At 37.9% G+C, this 10,916-nt stretch overlaps 1 long non-coding RNA gene across 1 annotated transcript; it reads left to right on the top strand.

Moving 5' to 3' along the window:
* The first annotated feature begins 2,960 nt into the window (after positions 1 to 2,960).
* On the top strand, positions 2,961 to 9,551 carry LOC144228989 (uncharacterized). The gene is made up of 4 exons (XR_013334319.1): positions 2,961 to 3,000; positions 3,326 to 3,483; positions 6,518 to 6,637; positions 9,475 to 9,551. It is a non-coding gene; the product is annotated as an uncharacterized LOC144228989 (long non-coding RNA).
* The last annotated feature ends 1,365 nt before the right edge of the window (positions 9,552 to 10,916 follow it).

The raw sequence follows: 10,916 nt of genomic DNA, 5'->3' as shown, positions 1-10,916 counted from the left end.
GACACCAGTCTTTAATGTTCATGCTATAATACAGTACTTAGAGATGAGAGAAGCTTGGCTCATGGTCACATTCTAGTGGGACTCAGATTTGACATCACTGCTGTCCGATCCGAAAACCCATGCTCTTTCCTTTTACCATATCCTGTGAATATGTATCAAGTTTCTCTCTTGTCTGTGGATAGAAGGCCATCTATTTTTCAAATTAAGCTTCTTATTTATTTATTTATTTTAGATGATATTTACCTATAGTACACTACAGAAAAGTTCTCTGTGTTTCTGCCCTGGAATAACATTCTTTTTGTCAAAGGAAAAAGAGAACATGCATCAACTCTTCCCTCCCCCTTGGAAAGCCTCGTTGGGAAAAGAGAAAGTAGAAGACCACAGGTTTAGGACACACTGCAATTTATCCAAGGGCTTCTAAATGTTCAAAGAGAGCAACAGAGAGATGATTTCCTTCAGAAAGAAAATGAGAAGAATTCAAGTTTTTATTTGATTAGGTTGGATTCCTGAAAGGAAAAGGGTTCCCCCAAATGGAGAGAGTGCAGACCAAGTGGCACATTGTACTATCTTAATGGTATTTAAGAACAGAAGTATCTGATACTCAATTTGAAGATGTATGCACTGCCTTGATGTCACCTCTACTTACATGATCCTGAACTCTAACCATGTGTATCAATCATATCCTTGATGTGAGAGAGAATAGAGGGGAACTGACAAAAGCAGCTTTTGATGATAAAACCAGGAGCCAAATGCAGGCAAAGCAAACTGTGGGAGGAGAAGAGCTAGAGTTGGAAGGATAGAGTTTTCTTGGAGAAATACAAAGATTTTTGATTCTTGACACCTACTTACATTAATTAGACCAAAGAGATTTATCATTTCTGAAAAACATTCTAATCATATATCACTCACTTTAGTTCCACATTTGAACACACTGTTGCAACGAAATCACCTCTACTTTCCTGATCGTAGAAATGAACAAAAGACATTGTATAAAATAGTACATTTATCATAATTATTGGCAGGTACAATTATCACCTTCATTATGAAATAGGATTACAACTGAATGTACAAGTTGACAAATGTGAAATAGTTTTTCCAAGAATAAGTGAGTATCGAAGCATTTGAAAGTCTCCAAAACCTCAGAGAAGCCTAAGTGGGAGCTCTTCCAAAATAATTGTAATAACAAGTTATCATCATACTACTCTGAAATATATGCAATTAACAAAACAATTGCTCATTCCATAAATATTTATTGAAGCTCACACTTCTAGCTGTGATATGGGATATAGGAAGATTGTAAGATTTAGAATCACCCATAATGGAACTTATATTCTAGTATAAGGAACAAAAGCAACATGCAGAAACTAAGATTGAACTGAGTTAACAAGTATGTGGTATTCACTCAAGTAGAGGGTGATCAGTGGGAACTTCATGGAGGAAGCCAACACTTGGATGTACTCATAAAGGGCTTGGACAAGTAGAAAAGGGAGCCTCTCCATTCATATCGTATAAGCAAAGTCACATTAGTGGTATTTTATATGATGTGCTTGAGGAGCAGGGGAGAACAAGGCCGACGGTAGGAGAATGTATATGAAAGAGTGAAAAACAAAATGAAAGAATAGAGTGAAGGTGGATCCTAGAGGGAATTGAAGTCTAAGGTGTAGGGTTTAGGTGATTTAAGAGAATGATAACTGGCATGATATTTTAGGGCTCTAGGAAATTAAATGATGCAAGATTCTATAAATGCAAAGCTAGAGACAGAGACAAGTAAAGCTGGGAGCCCAGATCAGAGGAAGACAAGAGGCATCATTTACAGCCTATTTAAGAATATCCCTGATGCAAGCATGGGTTCCAGTGAGCTTCATTTGTGATCCTGGATTCCACGTTGGACCTTTGGACTGAAGACTTTGCAGCAAAATCAACCTATACTTTTTGTCTTCTAGTAATGAACAGGATACTTACCCTATTACTTCTTTTAAATGGTGATAAACACGGGGCACCTGGGTGGCCCAGTGAGTTAAGCATGTGGCTTGAGCTCAGATCATCATATCATGGTTCATGAGTTCAAGCCCCGTGTCAGGCCCTGTGCTAACTACTCAGAGCCTGAAGCCTGCTTCAGATTCTGTGTCATCCTCTCTCTCTGCCCCTCCCTTGCTAGTGCTCTTTCTGTCTCTCTTTCAAAAATAAACCAACATTAAAAATTTTAAAAATGGTGATAAACACAATTTGCCCACCCATACTATATACTACATACTACACTGCTTCTGATAGTCCAGACTGATGTCATGGAGACCAAATAGCCCATGATGAACATTGGTTCCAGTAAAACTGATTAGTCGGTTCCATTAAAACAAGAAGTGATTGTGGCTTAATCCAAATAGAGTTAAAGTTCAAACCCAGCATGAGGAAATTGGAGAAATGAAAACAGAATTTCTGATTTAATAGATTTTAAAGCTCAGTCTTTACAACATTACAAATAGTGATGTAATGGCTCAATTTTGGCAAGGGCTAGTTGCCTTAAAGGAAGGTGTATGGTGTTATTTAGAGAAATTTGCAGCAACACAGAAGAGAAGGTTTGAGAATTCCAGTGCATTTTACACAAAAGATGTTGATAATGCGAAAAAGGTATATTGACAATGTGAATTTATAATAAGTTGTGGAGTATTCTTATTTTTTCAGAAGAGTGTTTCAGACCTGGAGAGGGGAGTAATCCATTAAGCATCAGTTAATAGGAAGACAATGGGACATGGATGTCAAGGACAAAGTTAGGCATGAACTTAAGTTAGATGTTAGCATAGGTAAGTGTGGCTTGGTGTCATATGATGGATTAGAAGATTCTGTTTGGTTCACCTATGAGAAGGGCAGTTGATAATATCTTATATTTTTTCCCTTCTGTGATGTCACAAAGAACTCTAACTTTCCAGTTGTGGACTTGGGCAGTCTAAAATTCCTTTTGGATGAAAAAAACTCTGTACCACTTAGACTCAACTTCATTTAGAGGTGGGGATACCTCTCTGAGTTAGAATATAAATTAAGATACTTGGCTTTAGTTTAAAATATGTTATCACTAGCTTTTAAATAAGACTTTATCACTAAGGATATTTCTTCTACTAACTGCAGTGATCCAATGCTTCAGGTATTGAATTTCTTAAGCTGAACAATTTCTGAACATCTAAGAGACAAATTATCTAATAACATCTTTGTTTTTATAAGTTTTATTTCTGAATTATGTTATACTCCCAGAGAACAATCTACTAGGACTGTTTTACTTTGTATCTCCATAGAAATTCCTTCCAGAGTTACAGTTTTAATGTTTTGTCCTCAGATTTTTTATGGAGATGAAAATAAGAAGTACCACAGGAGGAATCTCTTTTCTACAGAACCGCAGTTGAAGACTTTGTGTGATGCTGTTTCCCTTACACAATGAATTCCATGATGAAGTTCTCGTAGGACTTAATGCCCAGAAATGACATGCTCTTAGAGGTGATTTTGTGAACTATCTTTAGTGATCTGTAAATAGCTCATAACCATTCCCATTTCTCCTTGGCTACCAGGGAGCTCACAGCTAAATTTGATTCACAATTAGAATAACAATTGGAGTAACTACCCTAGCCATTTGTTCTGGTACAATTATTGTTTTTCTTTCAGAATAGTTTCTCTTTATTATTCTATTTTCTTAATTATCTTATTATTTATATATTTTAACATGATAGGCTATGTCACATCCTTTTTGGAAGAGCAGCAGACTATTTTTTATAAGAAGCTAGCCTATAGGTCTAGAAAAGGAAGGTACACATTTATTCCTCAAAGCCTACACCAGCCTACCACTCTTCTCCTCTGAGTCGACCATAGGGTTTAAAAACATCCTTTAATAGATTTCCAAGTGCATAAATTGTGTGATAGATGCAAAGATCATAATTTGCATATCTTCTCATAACATGAGGCTCCAGAAATTTTCCTGATACGCTCGGTAATTTTCATACACCTTTTTATCAGATAACATCCTATAGGGGATGTCCCAGTGGCATGGCTGAGTGACATTTGAATTCTTGGACCCTGGGTAGATAGACCCCCTCTTTTGTCACATCATGCACTCAATGTTCCTTTGTTAGTATGAGATCATTTTGATGTGGATTCTAAAGCCATTTGTGGGCTTTTAGGTGTGGCTGTTTCTGGCCATATTTTTACTGTCTGTGCTTATGGAAATCAAGTGAAAATCCTGAATTTTTTAAAAAATGTTTTATTTATTTCTGAGAGAGAGAGAGAGAGATAGCGTGAGCAGGGGAGGGTCAGAGAGAGAGGGAAACACAGAATCTGAAGCATGCTTCAGGCTCTGAGCTGGCTATCAGCCCAGAGCCTAAGGTAGGGATTGAACCCATGAACCATGATATCATGACCTGAGATGAAGTCGGATGCTTAAAGGACTGAGCCACCCAGGTGCCCCCAAAATCCTGAATTTTGAAAGAAGGGAAAACGCCTGGATCTTTCTTCATTTGGCAGTTCAGCTGGTGGTGGTATAGAAATCCTTCCTACTTGCAGAAATCTTGCTTAGACTTTAAGGTTCAACTTTTGTTTTATTTTTAATTTTTTAATGTTTATTTATTTTTGAGGAAGAGACAGTGCAAGTCGGGGAGGGGCAGAGAGAGAGGGAGAAAGAATCTGAAGAAGGTTCCAGGCTCTGAGCTGGCAGCACAGAGCTGGACGTGGGGCTTGAACACACGAACCGGAAGATCATGACCTGAGCTGAAGTCAGACCCTTAACGTACTAACCCATCCACACGCCCCAAGGGTCAACTTACTGCATTCCCTGTGAAGCTTTTTCTGAACTTTTTCCCCCTGCCCTTTAGTCCAAGCTGAATTTAATTCCTTACTCTTCTGTTTATATGCAGTGATTTATACATGCTGCTGTTATATCCCTTACAATGTGATGTTGTAATGTATTTTTCTGTCTTGGATAAGTTGTCCTCACACTCTTCTCTTTATTTCATTCTAAAGTCTGTAATCATTACAACTTTTTCACTAATGAATTTAGGCATTGTTTTTTTTAACATAAAGATCACATTAAAATTATATAGTATCAGCCATCTATGAGATAGGGCACCATGAGTTCTCTGGACTGTCTTCTTATTTAAAGCCAGAAGCTCTTCTATGAGAGGCTGACTTTGAGGATGGGGCATCTGGGTTATGCCTGACCGTTGGGGGTTTTAAAGCCCAAAGTTTTGAGCCTACATTTCCTTTATTTCTATGTTCTCAGATAATTCACTTCCCTCTATGACTTTTCTTTTCTGAATATAGAGGTACCTTTTCTTAGGCACTAGTTTTGGAGAGAAACAGACTTAGGAAACGTACCATATTGAGATTATTGTTGCAATTACAGAGTAATATATATGCCTTTTCATTTTATTTTCCTTTCTCTTGTCCACATGCTTTCCCTCCCTACTCCTGTCAGGTTTCCTGCAGAATATCCTCTTTCTATTTTCATAGTATCTGCCTCCTTAAAAAACCCTTTGAAATGCTACAGTGAAAAATGCTTTTCTTTTCTTAGCGCTATAAGCATGCTCATCTTCTGCTCTCCCATTGTGCCCTTTCTTCTACTTCGTCTCTCATAAAAGTGCGTATGTTCTTTCTTCTTTTTCATGGCCCTTATACCCACTGGTATCTTTGCTTGTTCTCCTACAATTTATTTCTCTCTCCTCCCCATTTCTCTTAGAAATCCAGTAACAAAATTAATTTCTAAAAAAAAAAAAAAAGTTTATTTATTTTTAAGAGAGAGAGAGTCAGCATGTGTGAGGTCAGGCAGAAGGAGGAAGGGAGAGAGGGAGAGAGAGAGAGAGAAATCCCAAGCAGTCTCTGCCCTCTCAGCTCAGATCCCAACACAGGGCTTCAAACTCAGGAACCATGAGATGGTGACCTGAGCTGGAAGAAAGTTCCACGCTCAACCAGCTGAGCCCCCCAGGAGCCCCCAAATTCATTTTTTAATAAAGTCTTTGCACTGTAAGACGTAGATGCATCAAATGCTGAGACCTTATCTTTTTTCATGATCTTTATATTTTAACTCCAATTAAACAAAGTGTATGTTCAGGAAGAGATAGAAAGCCCGAGAAGCATTTGCAAATAAGTAAATTATCACTCAGTAGAATTTTGGAGAATTCTATCCCATTTGGGAAAACCCTGTGGCCAATATGACATGACTTCTATTGGTTAACATGTAGAAAGAATCTTTCATTCCGATGTTAGGAAGCAGACGGGAAACACAAATACCCTACAATAGGTGACAACTGAGGTCAAAATCACAGTAAAACTGAATGACTGAGAGCACATTTTGTTATCAGTGGAAGAGAGGCCTTTTAGGGGAGCAGAAAGATACATAAAGAGGAAGCAAGAGATTTCTGACCTACAAGAAAACTTAGCTCAATTGACTGTAAGTCTAAATGAAGAATATAGATCTTTCAGCTGAAACGGTCAGATTGATTCAGTGAGTGAAGTATTAATTGCCCACATTTTACTATTTGTACAGCTGTATAAAAGATCTACGGAAGGCCTCTTTTGGTTAGGACAAACTCCCGCACTCCACAGCCCATCTCCGTGAAGGGGGCGGCAGGGCCCAAAGAATCCTCTTCCAGATTATAGTCAACAGGTATTGTAATGATCTCAAATTCCATTTGAAACAGTATCTTTGTTTAGATGATCTCTTATTTCTAGACTAGTTTATTATTAAAAACTAAAACTCCTAGAGTTTTCTCTATGTTAGTAAAAATAAATTTAATTTTTTACAATTTCTTTAGTCTTTTAAACAATTTTAAAGACAACAAATAACATGCATTATTTTTTTAATCACTTGCCCAGAATACATTGATAAAATACTACACTTCATGTGGTAACTGTCTTTTTGCTATGAAAGGCATTAATTTCATTTTATTTTTAGTGCTTGCCCACAGTTCACTTTCAAGAGTGTCCTTCAGACTTGGCAAGTTCAAAGTAAAGAATACACTTCCTTTTGATTTAAAATCTCTATGCTATTGGAGCGTCTGGGTGGCTCAGTCAGTTAAGCATCCTACTTCGGCTCAGGTCATGATCTCGCGGTTCGTGAGTTTGAGCCCCGTGTGAGGCTCAGTGCTGACAGCTCAGAGCCTGGAGCCTGCTTCGGATTCTGTGTCCTCCTTTCTCTCTGTCCCTCCCCCACCTGTAAAATAAATATTTTTAAAAATTTTTTAAAAATAAAATATCTATGCTATCATTGGGTATTAACAGTAGAACCAATAGAAGGGTGGCCCGGCACACACTTTTACTGTCCTTCTCCCAGCTTCTCGGTGGAGTGCAAATGTTCCTCATTGTGCTTTTGATGATACAGAGATAACATTTCATAGTTTATAATATTTCATAGTTTATAATGCGTTATATTTCACAAAGCTCTTTCACGTTCATTACATTTAAATCCTCACAGTGCTGTGAGCTAGGTACCATTTTCCACACTGAAGTGCAAAGAAATTGATGCTCAAGGAACCAATGATTTGGTTGATAGTTTAAAGTTAGAGTTAGAGCCAGGACTTAAATCCGTTTCTTCTTACTTTTCTCTCCAGGCCCTTTCACGCCGATACTTGTTTCCTTGCACTTGCTGTGTTCTAACCAGCAGCTAGTTAGTTCAGCAGCTTCCTGGTTCGTGTCTTCACTGTGCTGCCTTAGTATAGCTAACATTTACTGATAGTCTTCTCTGTGCTTGACACTGCTGGGTATCTACACGTATTACATAATTTTTTTTTAAAATATTTTTATTTATTTCTAGGAGAGAGAGAGAGCGGGAGCAGGGGAGGGTCAGCGAGAGAGGGAGACACAGACTCTGAAACAGGCTCCAGGCTCCGAGCTGGCAGCCAGCACAGACCCCGACACGGGGCCCGAACCCACGAACCGCGAGATCATGACCCAAGCGAAAGTCGGACGCTTAACCGACTAAGCCACCCAGGCACCCCCATAATTCTTGAAACACCTATGAGGTAGGCAGTGATTTTCTCCACTTCACTAACAAGGAAGCATGGAACTTAAGTAACTTACCCAAGATTACATGACCAATACATGCAATAAGTAGGTCCCAAATCCAGCCAGTCTGCCTCCAATAACTAACTGCATGCTTAACCACCCTCCTCTGTTGTCTCTTAAATGGGCAAAAACCATATTTTATAATTGACTTCTCTCATGAACATTAGGATTTGCGGTGAGTTTCTAGGTATCTCTTATGGCAATAAGAATTTTAACAATCATTATATTGGTATGGTTTCCAAAAAGAGAAATCCCCCCGCCCTGCATCCAGGAGGGTAGGAATTATTGAGTCAGGTATGGGAAGGTATCAAGAATAGTGCTGCTGCCATAAATATACTAACTTTGAGACAAAGATTGGAGTATTTCACTTATTCAGTCAACTGTGCATATATTAAATGGTTGTTCTGTTCAAGGGCTGTGATATGCACTTGGGTAACATGAACATGCAGCTTACAATCAAATGAAAGAAACACTTGAACAGATACTTGGTAAATCACTAAAAGGCACAAAGCTTCATGGAAAGACATGAAATTCCTTTAATATGGAGAAAACATGGGAGGCATGATTGAACCAGTAGCATTAAAGTTAGTCTTAGGGTAAAATAGAGGAAAAAGCAAATTATAACACATGGTATAATTATATATGGGTTCTTTGGTAATACTTCATCAAGTATAAAGTGTTTAGAACTTATTCCATGAGTCAATGGGGACTTCATTATGAAAATAAAGTGTGTCCACTTTAAAGCACACTGTACATCGCATGTTAGGAGCTACCGCATTGACATTTGTTGGAGATAGGTTCTTGTGGGTATAAACTGGGAGTATTAGGAGGACAAGTCTTTCCTATTTCAAAGGATCAATTTTTTGTAGTCATTTATGTATACTTTTTGGTATAGCACAAAATATTCATTTTGATTACTGTTACAAGTACAAATTCTGAATAAATTTCTCAGACTTTCACTTTGCTTATTAAGGAGGGCAGTATAAATCATTTTATTTTTAAAGTTTATTTTGAGACAAAGAGAGTGAGCAAATGGGGGATGGGCAGAGAGAGAGAGACAGAGAGAGAAGCAGAGGGACAGAATCCAAAGCAGGCTCTGAGCTGTCAGCAGAAAGCCTGATGCGGGGCTCAAACCCACGAACCATGAGATCATGACCTGAGCTGAAGTTGGATGCTTAGCTGTCTGAGTCACCCATGTGCCCCTAAGTAGGGCAGTATAAATGAGAGTTTCCGATAATTTGAGAGACTTTTTGCTCAGTGCCAACGTGTTTGGCAGTTCTTCCTTTTCGTAACATCGTGAGGATTTCTTTATTGAAATAAATTGGTCTTCTACAAGAAAACAACACTGAAAGTATTTTCCAATAGGAATTGATAGGTTTACTGTTAGACCTAGAATCATGACAACACTATTAAAAAGAAAACATTGTGTTTGAATTTCAGAGCCTCAAGAATATTGTCAAGAGTTTAATGAATTTGTATGCAGCCCCTTTTTGTTAAATGTCCTCATTACGCTTAAGCGGCCCTGCACTCATTTCTTCTCCATCTTACCTGTGTCTGCTGAGCAATAAAGCCAAATAAGCTTGAATTACGTGTCTAAGTATATCATTTCTATAGGACTCCTTGTGGTCAGAATCAAGTTGTCCCCTAGTTTTAACTTAGTGGATGTACATTATTTTGACCTATGCTGAAGAAGGAATACAACTTGGTACCCAAAGGATGCACTGACTGAAAGTACTCATTTCCTGTGATATGCCCGCATTCGCTTTCAGGGAACCTACAGGAGAGGGCTTGTGGCCCGTGTTTGACTACCACAATCTACCTTTGGTAAAATTCAGCAAGTAGGTTCACTGGTAATTTCTCCAAAGGAACCCATTTCAGTTAATTCACAGGTTTTGTACCTAACATTATTTGGTCTTGACTTTGTGGAAAGCACTGAGTTAAAGAGGATAACAGGATGAGTGGGATGGTCTCTTCCTTCTGGGAACTTGCACTCAAATTAAGAAACAGATATATGAGAACTATAAAAAGATAGATATAATATGATTATAATATAAGACATGTTAGAATAAATGCTATATAGGGTTGTAAATAAAGGGCTCTGGGAACAACAACAAAAATTGAGCACTCTCAATTTTTTTCTATAACAGTTTCTGATTTACAGAAAAATTGCAAAGATAATACAGAGAATTCTCATATATGGTATACTCAGCTTCCCCTATTAAAAACATCTTACATTTGTATGGTATATTTGTTACAAACGATGAATAAATACTGAATATACTTTATTTTTAACTACAGTCCATATTTTTTTTTCAGATTTCCTTAGGTTTTACATTGTGTCCTTTTTCTTTTCCAGGGCCCCATCCAGGGTGCCACATTACATGTAACTATTAGCTTCCTTTGGCTCCTCTTGGCTGTATCATTTTGTCAGATTTTCTGTGTTTAAAGATCAATTTTGAGGAATACAGGTCAGATATTTTTCAGAATGCCCTTTTATTGGAAGTTGTGATAGTGTTTTTTAATATTAGACTAAGGTTATGGGTTTCAGAGATTATGGAAGATCATAAAGGTCAAGTGCCATTTTCAGTGCATCAGTCAAGTGTACATACTTGCAGTTGACTTAACACTTGATGCTGACCTTGATCATCTGGTTCAGATAGTATCAGAGTTCTCCACCATGAAGTTACTGTGTTTGTCTTTTCCATACTGTTCTTTTTGGTGTGCAGCCACCATTTAAGAAGTTGGGGGTTCTTGTCCACCTCCTTGAGGATGGAGCATCTGGCTTCATTGTTTGGATTTCTTCTCTGTGGTAAATTTGTGTCTTCCCCATTTATTTACTTATCATTTAATTATTTAGATCAGTATAGACTTACAGATTCAGT

Source organism: Crocuta crocuta, unplaced genomic scaffold (assembly GCF_008692635.1).
Source record: "Crocuta crocuta isolate KB4526 unplaced genomic scaffold, BGI_CrCroc_1.0 scaffold546, whole genome shotgun sequence".
Taxonomy (NCBI): domain Eukaryota; kingdom Metazoa; phylum Chordata; class Mammalia; order Carnivora; family Hyaenidae; genus Crocuta; species Crocuta crocuta.
This window is presented reverse-complemented; position numbering and strand designations above follow the sequence as displayed.